Source organism: Nicotiana tabacum, chromosome 8 (genome assembly GCF_000715075.1).
Source record: "Nicotiana tabacum cultivar K326 chromosome 8, ASM71507v2, whole genome shotgun sequence".
Classification (NCBI taxonomy): Eukaryota; Viridiplantae; Streptophyta; class Magnoliopsida; order Solanales; family Solanaceae; genus Nicotiana; species Nicotiana tabacum.
Genome location: NC_134087.1, coordinates 140,087,042 through 140,111,681, shown reverse-complemented (window position 1 = coordinate 140,111,681; position 24,640 = coordinate 140,087,042).

Sequence of the window (24,640 nt, the reverse complement as noted above, 5' to 3'; positions counted from 1 at the left end):
ACGGTAAGATTAAAGTTGAATTATTGTATTGATTGTTGTTTCACATGAATTTGGGGTTGCGACCTTATATGCGTGAAAGATGTATCTCAATATGATTAATGTGCTATTCTTGATAACTTGAAAATGTGCAAGGAATATGAATCATGTATTGAAATGCTTAGACCTTAAATTGAGATTGAAGCTGCATATATTATGCCATCTATGTGAAGTCTCATCTATGCTTACAATTTTATTTGCTCTTGTGTGCACATATTATCCTAAATTACAAGCCTAACATTGAAAGTGGAAATGATGTGATAATTGTGGCCCTAAGTGCCAATGCGTTGATATGATAGATGTGAAATAAAGATTCAAATGTGATGATTAATGAGAAATGAACAACGCCTAGGTAAGGCGGCCTAGCCGATCGGGCCGTGATCGGATACCATACCGCACACATGGTGGTAATGTGCTGATATTGAATTTCGGAAAAAGGAAATGAAATGGTGATTGAAGTATATGTCTCAAATGAGGCAACCTAGTCGATCGGGTCGTGATCGAACTCCGCTCAAGATAGCGGTGGTATTGTGAACAATGTTGAATAGTATGAAATGTCCCAAACTAAAAGCTATGGAAACATGATGTGAAAATTGTATGATTCTTTTACCTTGATAATGCTGTGATCGTTTAAAACGTTTGAGTTATACTTGTGATTTCCTTATTTTTGTATGAAAGTTCTTTCTAACTAGATGATGTTTAGTTATACATACTAGTACTATTAATGGTACTAATGTCCCTTTTGCCAGGGGCGTTACATTTTTAAATGAATGTAGGTGGCTCCATTACGGATAGGGCCGATCGCGCGTAGCAGAGTACCTTCTTCTCAAAGTCTTGGTGAGCCCCTTTCTCCTTCAAGGGGGTTATATTGCACATCTTTCGTTATGGACTTCCACTTTTGAGGTATAGCCGGAGTCTTGTTGCCGACATTATCACACTTGTCTTTTGTATCCTTAGAGGCTCCGTAGACGTATGTGTGGGTTATGTACGGGTGTTGGATGGGTTTATGAACTATGTTGTAATTATAACTCTTGCTTCTCTAAAGTGTAATCGTATGGAATCTTGGAAACTTAACTACGGTTTAAGGTTGTGTTATAAATGAACCAACAATGTTGAATGTACTATCTTTCCTATTGTCTAAATAAACGGAAGCATGGTTTCCTTAATCGCATTAAGTTGGGTAGAAAGTGTATGTTAAGGCTTGATCAGTTGGGTTCACTCGATTGAGCGCTGGTCGCGCCTCCCGAGGTTGGGGCGTGACAATAAAAGTCAAGAAGAACATGAATTAGACATTGAAATTGAGGTGCTAATGGAAGAGGTTAGAGTAGAACACCAACAATCTATCCAACTAGAATTTGAGGATTCCGATGTTCAAGAAGTAACACTAGAGTCAACCAAGGACATTGAAGATACAAATCATGCATTTTGGAAAGAAAGGAAAGTTAAGTCCGAGATATGTTGGGTTGTACATAATCATTCAAAGGATTGGTCAGGTGGCGTACAAGCTTGACTACCACCTGAGATGTCATTAGTACCCCCGGTGTTCCATGTGTCCATGTTGTAGAAGGTAGTTGGAGATTCGTCCGCTATCGTACGAAGAAATTCCATTTGCCATCCTTGATAGGCAAGTCTGAAAGTTAAGAAATAAAGAAATTGCCTCCGTGAAAGCGTTATGACGAAACCAGCAAATTGAGGAAGCCACTTGGGAAGCTGAGGAAGAAATGAAAAAGAAGTACCCCCGTTTGTTTGAATAGCAATGAAATAGTTCTATGAAGTTGTTTCACATAAATTTTGTATCTATTGTTCAGCTAATGTAAAGGAATTCCTTTCTAATTATATGTTCATTATGGGGCTACGGTTGGTGTTGTTTTATGTTCTGTTGTGTCATTTGATCACATATATGTTGTTGCGGTATGTTTCTGGGATTCTCTGACAGGTGGATAGGCCTAGTTATAAGGGAAACTCTGCCGAAATTTCTGAAAAATTTAGGAGTTAGTCAAAATTTGGGAGTTAAAGATGTGTGAGAAAAGAGATAATTTATGCTAAGTAATTGCAGATTGACTCCACTTATCATTCGAGGACGAATGATCCTAAGTGGGGGAGAATGTAACAGCCCAAAAATTTGAAGTATTTAAGAACTATTAAGAAAGTTGACGTGCGATAATTATATAATTTTGTGTGTAGACGATGACTATTAACATGATGTATATCAATTTTATATAATAATAAGTGTATAAGGCAAGCATATATACATATCCTAAGGAGTTATGGGATGTACAACCTATCAAATGAAAGATCTTCAAGCCTAATTTCTAATACTTCAACTCGTTCGTCATTCAGACACTCCTTCCAGAAGTTATGACCAAATTACCAAAAGCAGCGCAGAATTTTACACTACCGCGACGCCCCATGCGGCGCGCCTCTGGGGAGGTACAAAGAGCATTAAAAACGTTTTCTGAGCACATTTTTCACAACCGCGGCGCCCCATGCGACGACCCACATGGCGCGGCTGTGTAAAAAATCAGGCTTTTGTTATAAAATGACCTCCTTTCGTCAAATAGATTCAAGGGACCATTTCTTGAGCAAAAATCAGATATTTTTAGAGTGAGAGAGTGCCCTAGAGTGAGAAAGTATCCCTCATCAATTCTTCTACAACTCTTGCTTAAATCTTGAAGGATTAACAAGGAAAATTACACTAGGTCTTCATCCTTGAGGTAAGATTCTATACCCTAACCTTTAATTTAGAATTTAGCTAAAGATGATACGGCATTAACACAGAAAAAAAACATGGCTAGTAGATAACTATTTTGTTATTGTAGAAAGCGATCAGTTCTTTTGATTTTGTTCGGGCTTGGAAAAGCTTCCTTTTTCAAATCCAGAAGTTACGGTAATTATCAATAATGTTTGTGGGTATTGGAGTTGTTATCTTGCTTGCAAGTGTTGTCAAAGGTTGTAGGAACATTGTTGAGCTAGAAATGGTAAAGTATGAGTTGTGGGTTGATGAAATCCTCTATAAAAGGACCTTAAAGATTTAACGCACTCATTGTGTTTGATAAAATTCTCAAATGAGCTAGAATTATGAATATCTTCGTAATTTGTGTTCAATTTTGTTATGTCTCAAAATAGATTGAAGTTGCTACAATTTCCAAAATATCGTAGTAATTAAAGGAAAGTTCAAGAAAGGTATGTATGGCTAAAACCCCGTCTTTTAGAAATTGAGCTCCGTCAGTGTTTGTGTAAATACGGTAAGATTAAAGTTGAATTATTGTATTGATTGTTGTTTCACATGAATTTGGGATTGCGACCTTATATGCGTGAAAGATGTATCTCAATATGATTAATGTGCTATTCTTGATAACTTGAAAATGTGCAAGGAATATGAATCAAGTATTGAAATGCTTAGACCTTAAATTGAGATTGAAGTTGCATATATTGTGCCATCTATGTGAAGTCTCACTATGCTTACAATTTTATTTGCTCTTGTGTGCACATATTATCCTAAATTACAAGCCTAACATTGAAAGTGGAAATGATGTGATAATTGTGGCCCTAAGTGCCAATGCGTTGATATGATAGATGTGAAATAAAGATTCAAATGTGATGATTAATGAGAAAGGAACAACGCCTAGGTAAGGCGGCCTAGCCGATCGGGCCGTGATCGGATACCATACCGCACACATGGTGGTAATGTGCTGATATTGAATTTCGGAAAAAGGAAATGAAATGGTGATTGAAGTATATGTCTCAAATGAGGCAACCTAGCCGATCGGGTCGTGATCGAACTCCGCTCAAGATAGCGGTGGTATTGTGAACAATGTTGAACAGTATGAAATGTCCCAAACTAAAAGCTATGGAAACATGATGTGAAAATTGTATGATTCTTTTACCTTGATAATGGTGTGATCGTTTAAAACTTTTGAGTTATACTTGTGATTTCCTTATTTTTGTATGAAAGTTCTTTCTAACTAGATGATGTTTAGTTATACATACTAGTACTATTCAATGGTACTAACGTCCCTTTTGCCAGGGGCGTTACATTTTTAAATGAATGTAGGTGGCTCCATTACGGATAGGGCCGATCGCGCGTAGCGGAGTACCTTCTTCTCAAAGTCTTGGTGAGCCCTTTTCTCCTTCAAGGGGGTTATATTGCACATCTTTCGTTATGGACTTCCACTTTTGAGGTATAGCCGGAGTCTTGTTGCCGACATTATCACACTTGTCTTTTGTATCCTTAGAGGCTCCGTAGACGTATGTGTGGGTTATGTACGGGTGTTGGATGGGTTTATGAACTATGTTGTAATTATAACTCTTGCTTCTCTAAAGTGTAATCGTATGGAATCTTGGAAACTTAACTACGGTTTAAGGTTGTGTTATAAATGAACCAACAATGTTGAATGTACTATCTTTCCTATTGTCTAAATAAACGGAAGCATGGTTTCCTTAATCGCATTAAGTTGGGTAGAAAGTGTATGTTAAGGCTTGATCAGTTGGGTTCACTCGATTGAGCGCTGGTCGCGCCTCCCGAGGTTGGGGCGTGACAATAAAAGTCAAGAAGAACATGAATTAGACATTGAAATTGAGGTGCTAATGGAAGAGGTTAGAGTAGAACACCAACAATCTATCCAACTAGAATTTGAGGATTCCGATGTTCAAGAAGTAACACTAGAGTCAACCAAGGACATTGAAGATACAAATCATGCATTTTGGAAAGAAAGGAAAGTTAAGTCCGAGATATGTTGGGTTGTACATAATCATTCAAAGGATTGGTCAGGTGGCGTACAAGCTTGACTACCACCTGAGATGTCATTAGTACCCCCGGTGTTCCATGTGTCCATGTTGTAGAAGGTAGTTGGAGATTCGTCCGCTATCGTACGAAGAAATTCCATTTGCCATCCTTGATAGGCAAGTCTGAAAGTTAAGAAATAAAGAAATTGCCTCCGTGAAAGCGTTATGACGAAACCAGCAAATTGAGGAAGCCACTTGGGAAGCTGAGGAAGAAATGAAAAAGAAGTACCCCCGTTTGTTTGAATAGCAATGAAATAGTTCTATGAAGTTGTTTCACATAAATTTTGTATCTATTGTTCAGCTAATGTAAAGGAATTCCTTTCTAATTATATGTTCATTATGGGGCTACGGTTGGTGTTGTTTTATGTTCTGTTGTGTCATTTGATCACATATATGTTGTTGCGGTATGTTTCTGGGATTCTCTGACAGGTGGATAGGCCTAGTTATAAGGGAAACTCTGCCGAAATTTCTGAAAAATTTAGGAGTTAGTCAAAATTTGGGAGTTAAAGATGTGTGAGAAAAGAGATAATTTATGCTAAGTAATTGCAGATTGACTCCACTTATCATTCGAGGACGAATGATCCTAAGTGGGGGAGAATGTAACAGCCCAAAAATTTGAAGTATTTAAGAACTATTAAGAAAGTTGACGTGCGATAATTATATAATTTTGTGTGTAGACGATGACTATTAACATGATGTATATCAATTTTATATAATAATAAGTGTATAAGGCAAGCATATATACATATCCTAAGGAGTTATGGGATGTACAACCTATCAAATGAAAGATCTTCAAGCCTAATTTCTAATACTTCAACTCGTTCGTCATTCAGACACTCCTTCCAGAAGTTATGACCAAATTACCAAAAGCAGCGCAGAATTTTACACTACCGCGACGCCCCATGCGGCGCGCCTCTGGGGAGGTACAAAGAGCATTAAAAACGTTTTCTGAGCACATTTTTCACAACCGCGGCGCCCCATGCGACGACCCACATGGCGCGGCTGTGTAAAAAATCAGGCTTTTGTTATAAAATGACCTCCTTTCGTCAAATAGATTCAAGGGACCATTTCTTGAGCAAAAATCAGATATTTTTAGAGTGAGAGAGTGCCCTAGAGTGAGAAAGTATCCCTCATCAATTCTTCTACAACTCTTGCTTAAATCTTGAAGGATTAACAAGGAAAATTACACTAGGTCTTCATCCTTGAGGTAAGATTCTATACCCTAACCTTTAATTTAGAATTTAGCTAAAGATGATACGGCATTAACACAGAAAAAAAACATGGCTAGTAGATAACTATTTTGTTATTGTAGAAAGCGATCAGTTCTTTTGATTTTGTTCGGGCTTGGAAAAGCTTCCTTTTTCAAATCCAGAAGTTACGGTAATTATCAATAATGTTTGTGGGTATTGGAGTTGTTATCTTGCTTGCAAGTGTTGTCAAAGGTTGTAGGAACATTGTTGAGCTAGAAATGGTAAAGTATGAGTTGTGGGTTGATGAAATCCTCTATAAAAGGACCTTAAAGATTTAACGCACTCATTGTGTTTGATAAAATTCTCAAATGAGCTAGAATTATGAATATCTTCGTAATTTGTGTTCAATTTTGTTATGTCTCAAAATAGATTGAAGTTGCTACAATTTCCAAAATATCGTAGTAATTAAAGGAAAGTTCAAGAAAGGTATGTATGGCTAAAACCCCGTCTTTTAGAAATTGAGCTCCGTCAGTGTTTGTGTAAATACGGTAAGATTAAAGTTGAATTATTGTATTGATTGTTGTTTCACATGAATTTGGGATTGCGACCTTATATGCGTGAAAGATGTATCTCAATATGATTAATGTGCTATTCTTGATAACTTGAAAATGTGCAAGGAATATGAATCAAGTATTGAAATGCTTAGACCTTAAATTGAGATTGAAGTTGCATATATTGTGCCATCTATGTGAAGTCTCACTATGCTTACAATTTTATTTGCTCTTGTGTGCACATATTATCCTAAATTACAAGCCTAACATTGAAAGTGGAAATGATGTGATAATTGTGGCCCTAAGTGCCAATGCGTTGATATGATAGATGTGAAATAAAGATTCAAATGTGATGATTAATGAGAAAGGAACAACGCCTAGGTAAGGCGGCCTAGCCGATCGGGCCGTGATCGGATACCATACCGCACACATGGTGGTAATGTGCTGATATTGAATTTCGGAAAAAGGAAATGAAATGGTGATTGAAGTATATGTCTCAAATGAGGCAACCTAGCCGATCGGGTCGTGATCGAACTCCGCTCAAGATAGCGGTGGTATTGTGAACAATGTTGAACAGTATGAAATGTCCCAAACTAAAAGCTATGGAAACATGATGTGAAAATTGTATGATTCTTTTACCTTGATAATGGTGTGATCGTTTAAAACTTTTGAGTTATACTTGTGATTTCCTTATTTTTGTATGAAAGTTCTTTCTAACTAGATGATGTTTAGTTATACATACTAGTACTATTCAATGGTACTAACGTCCCTTTTGCCAGGGGCGTTACATTTTTAAATGAATGTAGGTGGCTCCATTACGGATAGGGCCGATCGCGCGTAGCGGAGTACCTTCTTCTCAAAGTCTTGGTGAGCCCTTTTCTCCTTCAAGGGGGTTATATTGCACATCTTTCGTTATGGACTTCCACTTTTGAGGTATAGCCGGAGTCTTGTTGCCGATATTATCACACTTGTCTTTTGTATCCTTAGAGGCTCCGTAGACGTATGTGTGGGTTATGTACGGGTGTTGGATGGGTTTATGAACTATGTTGTAATTATAACTCTTGCTTCTCTAAAGTGTAATCGTATGGAATCTTGGAAACTTAACTACGGTTTAAGGTTGTATTATAAAATGAACCAACAATGTTGAATGTACTATCTTTCCTATTGTCTAAATAAACGAAAGCATTGTTTCCTTAATCGTATTAAGTTGGGTAGAAAGTGTATGTTAAGTCTTGCTCAGTTGGGTTCACTCGATTGAGCGCTAGTCGCGCCTCCCGAGGTTGGGGCGTGACAATAAAAGTCAAGAAGAACATGAATTTGACATTGAAATTGAGGTTCTAATGGAGCAGGTTAGAGTAGAACACCAATAATCTATCCAACTAGAATTTGAGGATTCCGATGTTCAAGAAGTAACACTAGAGTCAACCAAGGACATTGAAGATACAAATTTAGTTGACTCTAGTGTGATTGGTTTTGAGGAGGTCAAAAATCATGAAGTTCATGTATTTGAGCGTGTTGGACCTCATTTCAAACACTTCTCTACATTATGTTCAGATGGTGAAAAGGGAATGGATACTTACGAGCATAAAAAGGATTTCAAGGAAGAGGTAGATGAGCCTTAAATTTTGAAATTCTCAAGGCCGTCTAGGTAAGGTGACACTCCTCGGTCGAGAGCCAAAAAGTGCATAAGACTTTATCTAATTTTTGGCTCACAAGAATTTGTACCGCCCCAAGAGCATAATCATAAGATTGAAGCAAAACTTGGGATTCAATTCATAAGCTCAAGGTGGAGGCAGAAAGTGATTCATGTCGTACCGCGACGTTAAATCAAGCGTTTGTTGGGGGCAACCCAGCTTTACTGCTTTTTATTTTTATTTTTTATTATTATTTTTTTAATTGTATTATTTTTGTAGTGTCAATTTTTGATTTCTAGGAGAATGAAAAGCAAAGCTATTGGAAGAATGCAACAGCAAACCAGATGGTTGAAACTAAGTATGAGGTACCTGCACGCAGGACCAAGCTTGGGAGAAGTCTGAGTATCCCATGAGCTGTTGATGCTTCGGCTGTTGGCCTACCTGGGAATTTCTGTCACCTTCTTGTTATTTATGGTGTGCATTGGGGACAATGCACAATTTAAAGTGTGGGTGAAGAGACTGTTTGGGTAGTTTTCTATGTTAATTGCATTATTTTATGCGCGTTAAAAAAAGTCAAAAGAAAATTAGGTAGAAATTATCCCTGTTGGTTTTTCTTATGGCCACGGTTCTTTTCCAAGGGCTGACATTTGAACCAGGTAGTAGTTTTTCTTTTCAAGTAGAATTTTCAAAAAGTTTTGGACTTTTCCCAACGATGGTCTTCCTAGACAGTTTTCTTGAGAGTTTAAAGTCTAAAGAATGTTTTTCCAACTGATAATGGAATGGGAAGAACTTGAGTATCTATGCTTTTTGACATGTTTTATGTTAGGGCTTAGAGCTCGAGCATTTTCACTAAGTACTTTCTTCTTTATTCTTGTGACTATATGCCTTGAGAATGTATGTGTTTCTTTTGATGCTTGGGCTCGTCTATTGACTCCTGATTTTACTTCATAGTGTTTGGATTATTTCATGACTGTACTAGTTGCTTTAACTTGAGAGTGGGGTGTGAGCCGTCCTGAGTAAGTCATGTGCATTGTGTGAGGTGAGATTTTGGTTGTACTCTGTGACATCCCTTGTTAGTCTAGAATTTGCCACGTGTGTGAGTCGAAGCGAAATAAAGTCTTGTGAGTTTAGGAAATGATATAGGCATTTCTTTGATTGATCCTTCAGTCTATTTGCCTAACAGTGATAAAATATTATCATTTGTTAGCACATTTGAGCCTGTAAACCTTTTCTTTGGTACCCACATTATAAGATGAATCCCTTTTGTTCTTAATGAAATCTTGTTGAACCTTTACCTCCCAGAGCACTTAAATCTCTAGTAATGGAAAAGAGATTTGGTAGTTTTTGAGTGGAACCATAGAAAGGCCAAAAGGTGCATGTGTATATGGAGAAAGCCACTAGCTGGAAATACTAATTTATGGAGGGTGTTGAAAAGATTTAAAAAAACAAAATCCTCCAATTCACTATGATATGTGCTAGTGATTATGTAGATGTGCTTAAAGTCAATGGGCTACGTTATTTACGGTTTCATAGCAATATGTTGAGTGATCATGAAGAGGATGTGCTTAAAAGTTAATATGTGTTGTATTAAAAGTGCTTAGGAGGGTTAGTAACTATTATTCATATCTATCTTATCCGTCAATAGCCTACATTACAACCCATGAAAACCTAATTAATCCTAGAATTTGCGAGTTTAAATTAGTAGAGACTTACATTATGGGCAAGCCTATGGTACGAGCTTTGGGGAATATGAGTTTCTTTGCGAGAGTGAGTGAATTCCTTCATTATGTGAGTCCTTAAATTATACTTGTATTCATATTTGAGTGTGCGGACGGATTACTCTCTTTGTTTTGCTGGTGAGGGCACATGCTTTACAATGAATTGGCAAGGAACTCGTATCTTTAGTTTGCACAATAAGCGAGTCACAAAGAAGAATGTAGTGGAGTTAATATTTGAGGCTAGGATGTTAGAAGAGTCACATAAATATTTTAAATAATCTTGGCATGAGTTTAAAACTTGAGGAAATGTATGTAGAGTGCATATGTTGAGTTCTAACCGTTGATACAAACCATTGTCATTGGTGTGATGCTTGAGTATGTTTTGAAATGTATTTCTTGCCTATGCACTTAATTTTAAGTTGCTCGAGGACGAGCAAGAGTTTAAGTGTGGGGTGTTGATAAAAGATGAAAAGTGCATATTTTTTAGTATATTTGCATATTAGTTTTTGTGTGAGTCGCGAGAGTTACATGGTTTTTGAAGTGAAATATACTCATTAAGTATTTCTTATATGTAGGAACGAATTTGGATGATAAATGATCAAAAGATGATAATTCAACAGAAAAAGAAGAAATTGAAGGATTGGGAGCTCGTCTATTCTCGTGCGTGGCATGAAGACGGATGCAAAAAAGGAGAAAAGTGAAGGCACAAAACAGCGAAGCGAATCAAAAGCACTGATCTCTTTGCGAAATGGAAGAATTTCAAAAGCTGAATCCGCGTCAAAGGTCGCACGCTGCGCGAAGTCAGAAGCAGATTCCAGCTTCTCCCATCCGAAGTTGGATTGAAAAATTCCGTCCCTCATCAACCCTAAGTGATATAAATACATCTTAAAATACAAATTTGAGGGAGGAGACACTACTTTAGGGTTAGACAACACCCTTGGAGGCAAGAACATGCTAGGATCAAGGAGGAAGATTCAACTACGAGTTTTTCCCCTTTTCTTTTCCTATTTTATTGTTGGTTATGAATTTGAGTATTGTGTTGTCATATACTTTTATGAATATCTAATTTGTTATCTAGAGTTTTGATAGAACCTTTTGTAGGATTAATTCTTGTTATGTTTTAATATAATTTAGCCTTTGAATTTATCTATTTGTTCAACTACGTGTTTGTTTCTGTTGATTGAATGGCCATCAATTGACCATGCCTCTTTAGTGTGTACTCCTCGAGAGAGAGTACATACTTAGGTAGTTGTACAAAGAGAATTATGCAACTTCTAAGAGAGTTTGAAGATCTTATAGCACAATTAATTGAGATAAAATGTTGTACAACTCTTTCTATAGATATTAATTTATATTATTATATTGAATTTTAGATTATGCTCAAATCTTTCTAGATGAGATTTTGTCCTTACATTAGACTCCACCCTTGACATTATTCTTTTAGTTTTATCTTTTATCTCTTAATTAGATATAAAACTTTTGTTCTTTTAAGCGTCTTAACTTGTTTTGAGTTTCCTGTTCTATGAATCTTTGTTTGGACTACACTAGATTGTTCCAGTTTTCCTCTTGTACTTCGATGACTTTTTTCATATATCTCGCACTATTCTTTCCTTTCTTTCTCTGGTTCTACATCATCAACTCTGCCCGAAGAAGGTTATCTGGAATTGGATCATCTTATTTTTCTTTTTGACGTAATTTGTCGACTGATGGAGGGTGTATTTGGTATGAAGGAAAATATTTTTCGAAAAATGTTTGTCAAGTTTTCCATGTTTGGTTGGCTTAAATGTTTTGGAAAATATTTTTCTCATAAACTAATTTTCCTCTAATTGGAGGAAAATGTTTTCCCTATCAAAAAAAGGGAAAATATTTTCCAAAATTCTTTTCAACCTTCCCCACCCTATTCCCCATCCCTATCAACCCCCAACAACCCACCCCCCACACCCTTAGCCCCTGCCCCAACCCCACCCTTAGTAAAAATATTATTAATAGTATTTTCTTTTCATGTTATAGATAGATTTTTTTTTATTTTCACAAATGAGTATTTTCTTTTCATGATATATAAAAGTATTTTTTTTATTTTAACAAAAAAGTATTATTTTTCATGATATAGAAAAAGTATTTTCTTTCATTTCAACAAAATGAGTATTTTCTTTTCATGATGGAGCAGTATAGGGAGAGAAAAAAGGACTTGCATATAGTGTTCATCGACTTAGAAAAGGCGTACGATAAAGTATCAAGGGAGGTTTTGTGGAGATGTTTGGAGGCTAGAGGTGTACATGTTTCCTATGTTAGGTTGATTAAGGACATGTATGATGGAGTAAGGACCCGAGTGAGGACGGTGAGTGGGGACTCAGACCATTTTCCGAGGGGGCTCGGACCATTTTCCGATTATGATGGGGTTGCATCAGGGGCCAACACTCAGCCCGTTTTATTTGCTCTGGTGATGGGCGTATTGACGCGCCTCTTCCAAGGGAAGATGTCGTGGTGCATGCTATTTGTAGATGATATTGTATTGATTGACGAGACGCGAGGCAGTGTGAATGCGCAATTAGAGGTATGGAGGCAGACCATGAAATTTAAAGGTTTCAAGTTGAGCAGGACCAAGACAGAATACTTAAAGTGTAAGTTCAGTGGAGAGACTCTAGGAGGGGAAAGGGAGATGAAACTGGACTCGCAGGTCATCCCTAGGAGAGGAAGTTTTAAGAACCTCGGGTCTATTATTCAGGGGGATGGGGAGATTGATGAAGATGTCAGACATCCTATTGGGGGCAGGATGGATGAAATGGAGACTCGCTTCTGGTATTTTTTGTGATAAGAAGGTACCTCCGAAACTTAAGGGTAAGTTCTACAGAGTCATGGTCAGACCAACGATGTTGTATGGGAATGAGTGTTGGCCAACCAAGATTGCTCATGTCCAGAAGATGAAGGTAGTAGAGATGAGGATATTGAGATGGATGTGCGGGCATACCAGGTCATATAGGATCAGAAATGAGGTTATTCGCAATAAGGTAGGTGTGGCCTCTATTGAGGACAAGATTCAGAAAGCGCGACTTAGGTGGTTTGATCATGTGAAGAGGAGGAGCATGGATGCCCTGGTGAGAAGGTGTGAGAGGTTGACATTGGAGGGCCTACGGAGAGGTAGAGGTAGGCCAAAGAAGAGGTGGGGAGAGGTGATTAGGCAAGACATAGCGCAGCTTCAGCTGACCGAGGACATGATTCTTGATAGGAAGGTATGAAGGTCGAGAATTAGGATAGTGGAGTAGGTAGTGTAGAGTGTTCATAACATTATTATTGGCACTCAGTCTCGTTTTTTGTTGGTAGTAGGTTTTTATGACTAACCGTTGTTTTCTTTTATTGTTGATCACTTTACTGTCTTGTTATTTTATTTTACCTTTATATGGCTTTTTGATACTGTCCCTTCTTGCTTATATTTTCATTATTGAGGTGCTTATACTATCCTGAGTCGAGGGTCTATTGAAAACAACCACTCTATCCTCAAAAGGTAGGGTTAAGGTCTGCGTAACCCTTCCTAAACCCCACCGTGTGGGATAATACTAGGTGTGATGCTGTTGTTTTTGTTGCTGATGTACAAAAAGTATTTTTTTATGTCACGACTCCAATTTCCCTCCGTAAGATATCGTAACGGCACCTAATCTCAAAGACTAAGTAAGCCTAACAACATGCAAATTAATTGAAATAATACTAAATATAATTCTCAAACTCAACAATTTTATAAAACCAACTTCACAATTCAGCATATACAATTCCGAGACCCAGTGAAATACAAGTAACAAACTCTAATTATGAATACTAGATAATATTATACATCATGTCTATATATAAAGGATAATGAAATGAGAGATCTAGAGAGAGGAGGACACTGAGGCCTGCGGACGCCGGTAGGTATACCTTGAAGTCTCCACAGTAGAATCCCAACTAATGCCTAGGCTGGTAAGAAGTACCTGGATCTTCACAAAAAGACGTGCAGAAGAGTAGCATGAGTACACCATAACGGTACCCAGTAAGTGCCAAGCCTAACCTTGGTAGAACAGTGACGAGGTCAGGTCAAGGCCCTACTGGAAGTAATAAAAGACTAAACAAATGTAGGCAGACATCAATGAAATTAAAACAACGAATAGTATAACAAGGTTATCTACACAGAACTAAGAAAATAGTGCAACACAGAGAAAGACAATTAATAGTATGTTGAGAAAACAACGATAAAAGACAAGTACAAAAGAATGGGGAAATATCAACAAGGTTCACTACCGAGGTACCGCCTCGTAGTCTCAAATCACAATCTTTCCTTATATGACCGCGGGAGCCTTTACATTTGGTTTTGAAAATCATTTTCCTGAAATAGCATCTCACGTTTTAGCCCACCTTATCACAGCGTATGGCTTTTAGTAGTTCCCCTACTAGCCACGTGTATCAAGCGCACCTTATATCACCGCATGCATTTCAACACCCACACCTTATACCACCGCATGCCTATCAATATCATAATGTGTCACAAATTACACCTCAAATGCCCAATGTCATAATTTGCCAAAGAAACCAAAAAATTAATAGAAATTCACAATAAGGAGCCCACGACTCAACCACAATGTACACAAAGTCTCAACAATAATAACCAAATGAATAACTCAACAGAATGATACTTCACAACTTAACACTTTGCCTCAATAGGAAATCACGACCTTTGCAACTCAATACCAATTTCAACAATAAGATATTCCAAGAAATAGCAATTTCAAGTAAGAATTCAACAGCTAAATAATGAATAAGGAATAAGAAAATAAGAATTTCAGCTAAACAAGTAGAGCAATTAGCAAGTAAGAGATAGGACAAGTAGACATGTGGAACTAGACTAAATATGATGTCTATGACATGTTAAAGTAACTCAATTAAAGCATGAAAGAAATCTACATAGCTAAAAATTGGAAATTTCAACACTTAGTCCATGTACTCACTCGTTACCTTGCGTACACGGCTTTCACATATCACATTTATCAAAGCAATACCAAATCTGAAGGGCTAATTCCCTCACACAAGGTTGGGCAAGTCACTCACCTCAAATCACACTAAATCAATCAACTAGAAGGCCTTTCCCTCGGTTTTCGAACTCCGAACGACACGAATCTAGTCAAAGCAATTTTGTACAATAAATATAACTATAGAAAACTAATTCAAACAATGAAATTATGATCTTTACAAAGAATTGAAAAATCAACCCAAAAAGTAAACCTCGGGCCCCCGTCTCGGAACCCGACCAAAATTACAAAAATGGAACACCCATTTGATATCGAGTCCAAACATACAAGAATTATTCAAATCCAACCTCTTTCGCCTTTCAAAACTCAAAAATTTAGGCTAAGAAGTTCAACCACTTTTCCCCAATTTTCCAACTCCAATCCTTAATTACATGATAAGAACAGTGATAGATTCGATTAATTAAACCAAAATCGAGTTAGGAATTCTTACCCTAATGATCTCTCTGAAAATCCCTCGAAATTTTGCCTTAAACCGAGATCTCTAAGTCCAAAATGTTAAACATGGAGTAAACCCTCGATTTCAAACTTAAGTTCTGCTGCCTAGGGATTCCTTCTTAGCGAACGCGGAAAATGCCTCGCGTTCGTGAACCACAAATATATTACTGCCTATATTTACTCTTACGCGAACATGAGGATCAACTCGTGAACACAGTGACAAAATTTCTCAAGCTTCGCAATTGCGAATCCCTTCTCGCGAATACATAGACCAACGCGTGAGTCCCCACCCCAGGCTGCCTTTCCTTTTCGCAAACGCAGATCCTAGTCCGCGATCATAGTGCACAAGGTCCTGGCCCTTCGCGAATGCATGGCCTTCTTCGCGAACGTGAAGGGTAAACATCTAGAGAATCTCATAATACTCTACGCGAACGCGGGAACATCTTCGCGAACGCGTAGAAGAAAACCATAACTGAGAAAAACTAGCACTTCAGTTATTCCTCAATGACCCGAAATGTGCCGAACATGGTCTGAATTACACCCAAGGCCCCCAAGACCTCAACCAAGAATACCAACAAGTCCTAAAATATCATGCGAATGCGCTCGAAGCGTCACATCACATCAAACAACACCAGAATCACGATTCACGCATCGATTCAAGCCTAAGAACTTATGAACTTTCGAATTCCAAAACTAATGCCAATTCATGCCAAAACAACTCCGATTGACTTCAAATTTTGCACACAAGTAATAAATGACATTATGGATCTATTACAACTTTAAAATCGGGATCCTACCCCGATATCTATAAAGTCAACTCTCGGTCAAACTTTTCAAATCTTTCAAAACTTAATTTTTCCTAACTTCGCCAATTCACGCTTAAACGATCTACGGGCCTCCAAATCCACATCCGATCGTGCTCCTAACTCTAAAATCACCATATGGAGCTATAGGAACCGTCAAAACTCCATTCTGGAGTCTTCTTCACCAAAGTCAAACTACGATCAACTATAATAACTTAAACCTCTATCTTAGGGACTATGTGCCCCATTTTACTCCGAAACTTTCCCGACCTTGAAATCAAGCACCCCGACAAGTTATGTAACCATAATATAACATAGAGGAGGCAATAAATAGGGGATCGAGGCTAGTACACTCAAAATGATCGACCGGGTCATTACATCCTCCCCATTTTAAAACAAACGTTCGTCCTCGAACGAGTATAGAGACATATCTGAAGTGGTGAAAAGATGAGGATAACGGCTACACATATCATGATCAGTCTCTCAAGTAGCCTCCTCATCTTGCTGAACCCTCCACCGAACCTTTACTGAAGCAATATTCTTCGACCTCAACCTTCAAACCTTCCTGTCCAAAATGGTCATCGGCTCCTCAACATAAGATAAATCCTTATCCAACTGGACTGAGCTGAAATCCAACACATGAGACGGATTGCCATGATACTTCCGGGGCATAAAAACATAGAATACTAGATGAACTACGACTAGACTTGGTGGTAGTGCAAGCCTGTAAGCCACCTCTCCAATCCTCTCAAGTATCTCAAATGGTCTGATATACCTAGGGCTCAACTTGCCCTTCTTCCCGAACCTCATAACACTCTTCATGGGCAAAATCTGGAGCAAGATTTTCTCCCCAATCGTGAATGCAACATCACGAACCTTTTGATCCGCATAACTCTTCTATCTAGACTGGATTGTACGAAGTTGATCCTGAATCAATTTAACCTTCTCCAAAGCATCCTGAACAAAGTTTGTACCCAATAGACTAGCCTCACCCGGCTCAAACCAACCTACTAGAGATCAACACCGTCTACCATACAAAGACTCATGTTGGGGCATCTGAATGATTGACTGGTTACTATTATTGTAGGCAAACTCTGCAAGCGGCAAGAACTGATCCCAAGAATCCCCAAACTCCATCACGCACGCACAAAGCATAGCCTCCAATATCTGAATAATGTGCTCGAACTAACCGTCTGCCTGAGGGTGAAATGATGTACTCCTCCACCCACGTGCCTAACTCATGTTGTACGACTCTCTAGAACCGAGATGTAAACTATGTACCCCAATCAGAGATGATATATACCGGCATGCCATGAAGCTTGAGAATCTCATGAATATAGATCTGAGCCAGCTGCTTTGAAGAATAAGTAGTCACCACTGGTATGAAATGAGCCGATTTGGTCAATCTATCCACAATTACCCATACTGCATCGAACTTCCTCCGAGTATATGGGAACCCAACAACAAAATTTATAGAAATCCGCTCCCATTTCCACTGTGGATTCTCTAGCCTCTAAAGCAATCCACCTGGCTCATGCTTCACACTCTGACAATTTAGGCACTAAGCTACATACTCCATTGTGTTCTTCTTTATTCTCCTTCACCAGTAGTGCTGCCTCAAGTCCTGATACATTTTGGTGGCACCCGGATGAATAGAGTACCGCGAACTGTGAGCCTCCTGGAGAATCAACTCATGTAAACCATCCACATTGGGCATACATAGCCTGCCCTACATCCGTAACACACCGTCATCCCCAATAGTGACCTCCTTAGCATCACCGTGCTGAACCGTGTCCTTGAGGACAAGCAAATGGGGGTCATCAAACTGACGCTCTCTGATACGATCATAAAGAGAAGAACAAAAAACCACACAATCCAAAACTCAGCTTGGCTCCTAAACATCTAGCCTAACAAACTGGTTGGCCAAGGCCTGAACATCCAATTCTAATGGCCTCTTCAGCGCTGACAGATATGCTAAACTATCCCAGCTCTCCACCTTGCGACTCAAGGCATCGACCACTACATTTGCCTTCCCAGGATGATATAGAATGGTGATATCATAGTCCTTAAGCAACTCTAACCACCTTCATTGCTTCAAGTTAAGATCTTTCTGTTTGTACAAATGTTGTAGGCTCCGGTGCTCGGTGCAGATCTAATAAGGGACATCGTACAAATAGTGCCTCCAAATCTTCAAGGCAGGAACAATAGCTGCTAACTCAAGGTCATGGACATGATAGTTCTTCTCATTCACCTTCAACTGTCTAGACGCGTAGGAAATCACCCTACTGTCTTGTATCAATACCGCATTGAGACCAATACATGATGCATTACAGCATACAATATAAGACCCCAAACCTGAAGGCAATACCAACATTGGGCTGTAGTCAAAATTATCTTGAGCTTTTGAAAGCTCTCCTCACAATCCTCAGTCCAGCTGAACGGAGTATCGTTCTGGGTCAATCTGGTCATAGGTGCAATAATAGATGAGAAACCCTCTATGAATTGACGGTAATAACCTGCCAAACCAAGAAAACTTTGGATCTCCGTAGTTGATGACAGTTTGGGCCAACTCTGCACTTCTTCAATCTTCTTCAGATCTACCTTGATCCCCTCACTCGCCACTACATGACCCAAAAATGCCACTGAATCAAGCCAAAATTCACACTTTGAAAATTTTGCATATAACTTCTTTTCTCTCAAGGTCTAAAACATGGTCCTCAAGTGCTGCTCATGGCCTTCCCCACTCCAGGACTATACCAGGATGTCGTCAATTAACACAATAATTAATGAGTTAAGATAGGGCCGAAATACATTGCTCATCAAGTGTATGGAAGTTGTTGTGGCGTTGGTCAGCCCAAAAGACATCACAAGGAACTCGTAATGACCGTACTGAATCCTGAAGGCAGTCTTTAGGATATCTAGATCCCAAATCTTCAACTGATGATAGCCTGAACGTAAGTCAATCTTGGAGAACACTCTAGCACCTTGTAGCTGATCAAATAGGTCATCAATACGTGGCAATAGATACATGTTCTTCATTGTAACCTTGTTCAACTTGTGATAATCAATGCACATGCTCATAGAACCATCCTTTTCTTTACAAACAAAACCGGAGCACCTCAAGGTGATACACTGGGCCGAATGAAACCCTTATCAAGTAACTCATGCAACTACTCCTTTAACTCCTTCAACTCTGGTGGGGCCATATGATATGGATGAATAGAAATGGGTTGAGTGCCCGATAGCAAATCAATACCAAATTCGATATCCCTGTCGGACGACATGCCCGGAAGATCCGCCGGGAATACATTTGGATAATCCCTCACTACCTAAACTAATTCAACGGTAGGAGTATCAATACTGATATCTCTCACATATGCTAGATACACATCACACCTTCTCAACCATCCGCTAAGCCTTTAAAAATGAGATAACCCTGATAGGAACATAATCTAAAGTACCTCTCCACTCTAACTGTGGCAAACCAGGCATAGCCAACATCACAGTCTTGGCATGATAGTCAAGAATAGCATGATAGGGCGATAACCAGTCCATGCCCAAAATAACATCAAAATCTACCATACTGGGCAACAATATATCTGTTTTAGTCTCAAAACCACCAAGAACAACTAAACACGACGATATACATGGTCAACAATAATAGAATCTCCCACAAGTGTGGACAAAAATACATGAGGACTCAAAGAATCACAGGATACACCTAAATATCGAGCAAAGTAAGATGATACATAGGAATAAGTAGATCCTAGGAAAATGTTGATGCATCCCTATGACAAATCGGAACAATACATGTGATAACTGAGTCGAATGCGACTCAGTTATGTCCTAGTAGGAACAACATAATATCTAGCCTGGCCTCCCCCTCTAGGGCGACCTTTACCTGCCCGACCTCCACCTCTAGCTGGTTGTGAATGTTGTTTACTTTGAAAATGATAATTACAATTAAATTTGATTTTGTGGTTCTAAAAATACGTGATTTATTTTTATGCTAGTTGTTAAGCAATAGATGCTAAGTGTGAGTTAGGGAAATGAGATAGGAGCTCAAGGACAGTATGTTATGCAAACCGAATAGCCGTAACTCGGGATCTCGAGTTGGCCTACGCTGGGCCTCGAGGTCGAGTTAAAGTGCCTGACTGGGGATGGTCGATGAAGGACTAACAGTTCTAAGGACCTTGATGATGGCTCTTTATGATCAATAATGAGTAAAAAATGAAGAACAATCAATAAAACACAATAAATGTAAGCAATAAAATAAAACTTGTACTATTCTTGCAGGCGTTGTCAGCTTTGACCACGTGCCTTGGGAATTTCTCTCTTGTCCATGATAGCCACCGATTTGTGCTGCCTCCAGATTGAGCATTGGGAACCCTCGGGGTCGAACCTCGACTTGTGCCTTGAGCTTTCTGGAGACGGGCTATGGAATGTCATAATGAACATAAAATTGGACTCTCCGATTTTAGCCATATAAAGGTAGTCCCCACATTTCTTAGAGTGAAAATGATAAGAAACGGTCTTCAAAACCTTGCCTCTTTGATACTTCCGTCATGATGTCAGTTCCGCTATATCAAGCGATTGATGCGACAAAAAGGGTGTCTAAAGGTCGCATCCATACAACCCTTGAAAAGCCTTTGAATTGATTACAATAGTTGGCTATCTTTTGACCTGCTCCAACGTACATGATTGGCCTCTATAAATACTTCTTCCTTTGCCCCTTATTTTCCACTGTATCATCAATCCTTCAAAAGAGTTCTTCTTACTTATCTCTTGTGTTTTTTCTTTGATTACAATCTTTTCTCTCTCCCGAAATCTTTTAACAAGAATGGTGAAAACTTCCACCTCTGTACCTCAGGAAGATGTGCCTTCCTCTTCTTTACACTCGTCTAAGGGCAAGGCAACAGTACCCCCTCATCTTCAGGAATACATCCTAGGACCCTACGAAATGACCTCCGATTTCAAGGTTGACAAGCCTTCTTCGAAGCCGGGATAGTGTGAACCCATGTCCCGATATATTAGTTTAGTAGTAGATGCCGAGAAAGTGAAGACTGACTGCCGCTGGGGGAACACAGTGCTGGTGGAGATTCCTTCTCGAGGAGAGGACACAACGACATACAAGGCGGGCTTCCTTAGTATGTATACCTATCCATTTACTCTTGGCCCGGTGGAGCCATCCTCGCCTTCAATGGACCCCATGATCCTCGACTTCTGCGAACAATATCGAGTGACTCTCGGCCAAATTCATCCATCGTTTTGGCGTATTGTTTAAATGATCAGATATTTTGCGAACATGATTTAGGGGATGCCCTTCACCCTGACCACTTGATCATAATGTACAGTCCCTGACTCTTCCGAGGGGGCCTGATTAAGCTCATATGTCGGGCCTTAAAGCCTTTTTTGCTTGCACTGACGAGGTTAGGGACAACGGGTGGATGAGCCATTTTGTCCGAGTTAGAACCTCGGACCTGATTCCAGTGGAGAAGATGTCGTTCCCTAAAAGGTGGAACATGAAACGTAAGTGGATACACTGATTAAGTATTTTCTTTTCCTTTTGGATAAATTTCCACAAGAATTGACTTCCTCCGTTGAGCAACTGACGCGGTATACCCTGGCACGGTTAGGGTTCTCTCGGGCTGGGTTATCTAGATAGATTTAACTTACCCATATGTTGAGCGCGTGTGGCGCGACCTGTCTAGGGCTCGATGGGAGGCCAAGAACCACGGTGAGCCCTCACTTTTGCTATAATTGAATCTCTCAGAAGAACTATCACCGATTGTGCCCCATTCCCTGTGTTTATATTTTATATTTGTGCAGGTCTGGGAGAGGCCTCCTTAATGAGAGAAGCACCGCTTGGGGAAGATGATACCCTGAAACCTGACAAAGAGAAAAAAAAATGAAGGAAATCATCGACTGAGCCTTCGAAATCCAAGAAGGCCAAAGTGGAAGAACCTAAGGCTGATTTAGCAGCCTTAACTCTAGAAGTATCGGGGAGTCCCCAAGGTGAAGGCGAGGAGAAAGATGATTCCTCGGTAGCATCCGAGGGAGGAGAAAACCTGACCGTCCCACACATTACTGAGCCAATGGCTTCTAAATCAGAACTTGATGCTGTTATTGTCCTACCTCGGGCTGAAAAGGCCTTCTAGGGTGTATTGGTTAATGTTCCCGATCCGGTTGACGGCCAAAATATTCCTCGAGCTGAGGTGCATTTGGTAGGCAGTTCGGAGGAGCCTAGTTTTGAAGCTCTCCAGAAACAAGAGACGGCCCCGATTGATCCAGACGGGGTTATTGAAGTGAGGGATTCTCCTCCAAGGGAGATGCAGGATGCCCAAAATAAAGAATCTTCCTATGTGGAGGCACCCGTCGGAGATAAAGATGTGTTTGAAAGGCTTTTTGTTGTGCCCGAGGAAAACCCTGAGCTCGACGCCTCACATATTTTCAGTGAGATCGATAGGCTCTGTGAGCAGGTAGATTTTTTGTAAATTCTATTCGCCGTCCTGATCTTCATCTCTCTAACTTTGTTTCTTTCACAATTCCAGGCCAAGGTGCTTTATAATCAGACTTTTGCCAGGTTTCAAGCCGAGTTGACTTGCTACAAGGGTGAGCGCAGGAAGCTCACCTTGGAAGACGATGAGCTTAGAGCTCTTTTTACCAAGAAGGAGGAGGAATTCCGTGGCCTTCGGGATTGTTTGGAGGCGGCGTCCCGAGAGAGGACTCATCTCATTGAGCAGGTTATATAGTTTCCATTTGTTTTTGTCTACATGCTTACCCGACTTTAGTGTTTTAACACCTTTGGGCTGATCTATACAACTTAAGAAGAAAGATGTCCTAATGAGGGAGGAGCTCCGAGCCAGAGATTCTAAAATTCTCGAACTCAAATGGCAGGTGAGTGAGATAGCCTCTAAGAGAGATACCCTCCAAGGGAAGGTGGTCTCGGTGGGACATCAACTTCATGATGTGAGGGAGGAGAGTAATAAGTATAAAGATATTCACACTGAGTTGGTTTCTGCGCTATCTGGGGTAAGGGTTGAAGCCGAGGCACTCGTATCCTCGTACAAAGAGGATGTTGTTGTTGCAAATGCTCAAGCCAAGAAGGTGTTTGAGGAGGCCGAGCTGCAATTGACCTGAGCCATAGAACATGCCCGGTTAGAATCTCAGAGGCAAGCTCTCGAGGATATACATGCATGAGGCATTGATTTGTCTGCCGAGATCGAGAGGGTAAAGACCCTAGAAGAGGAGGCTGCGACCCTTCTTACTTCTGAAGGTGAGTTGAGTAGTGGCTCAGAATATGATGAAGAAATCCCCGAAGGGGAAGAGGCCATTGAAGACCTGGGGGCCGTGGCAGGAGCTGTCGAAGGAATAACCTCCGAGGGAGCCATCGAAGGCATGGCCTCGGTAGTAGATTAGGGTTTTACTTGCTCTCTCCCTTGTAAGGGCTTTAGGCATAGGCCTTGTAAATGCACCCTTGTGAACTTTCTATATATAAAAAAGCCTTTCATTTTTTTTATCATTCCTCATTTTTCCTTTGCGTTTTAAGAATAAACTGTGATGCTTGTTGAAAATTGGTCCGAAAATTTGGACCTCAAATTAAACCCTTAGGTTCTTGGTACTGCTGAGCAATTTGTAACGGTCGAAAGTTGACCGTTTGGGGCTTAGTCCCCGAGTCAAGTCTCGACTTGAGTTCATCGACCTTTAGGTCTAAAAATCGGCCCTGAGGCTATTTGAGCCGGCCCTTAGGCTCTTACGCATTAGGTTGGTGCGACCTCTAATTGGCCCTGAGGCTCTTTTAAGCTGGCCCTTAGGCTCTTACGCGTTGGGTCGGTACACCTCTAATATAGGCTTGTGCTTAGGCTCTTATGCGTTGGGTCGGTACGACCTCTAACATAGGCTAGCACTTAGTCTCTTATGTGTTGGTTCGGTGCAACCTCTAATTGGCCCTGAGGCTCTTTTAAGCTGGCCCTTAGGCTCTTAAGTGTTGGGTCGGTATGACCTCTAATATAGGCTAGCGCTTAGGCTCTTACGCGTTGGGTCGGTATGACCTTTAACATAGGTTGATGCTTAGGCTCTTACACGTTGGGTCGGTACGACCTCTAATATGTCTTTATTTTTCCCTCGTTAAAGACTTTTTGAAATTTTTGTGTTCGTCCGACTCTTTGACGGTTTGATAAGAACCTCGATTGTGAGTTGTTATGTAATAATAAATGAGCACCTCGGGAGGTTTTATTCGATGTATGAATTGTTTTGAAGCCTTTTCATTGTTTGGAGCTGACATGATCGAAGCTCTTTTGTTTATGTCAAGGATAGCCTGATTAACCTATTCTTTTCGAAGTATTTTCGAAGTAATTAAAGGCCTGTGATTTTATGGCAACGGTCGGGCGTCCCCGAGTCGCGTTAGTTTGGCCGGAGCCTTGTGACCGTAGTC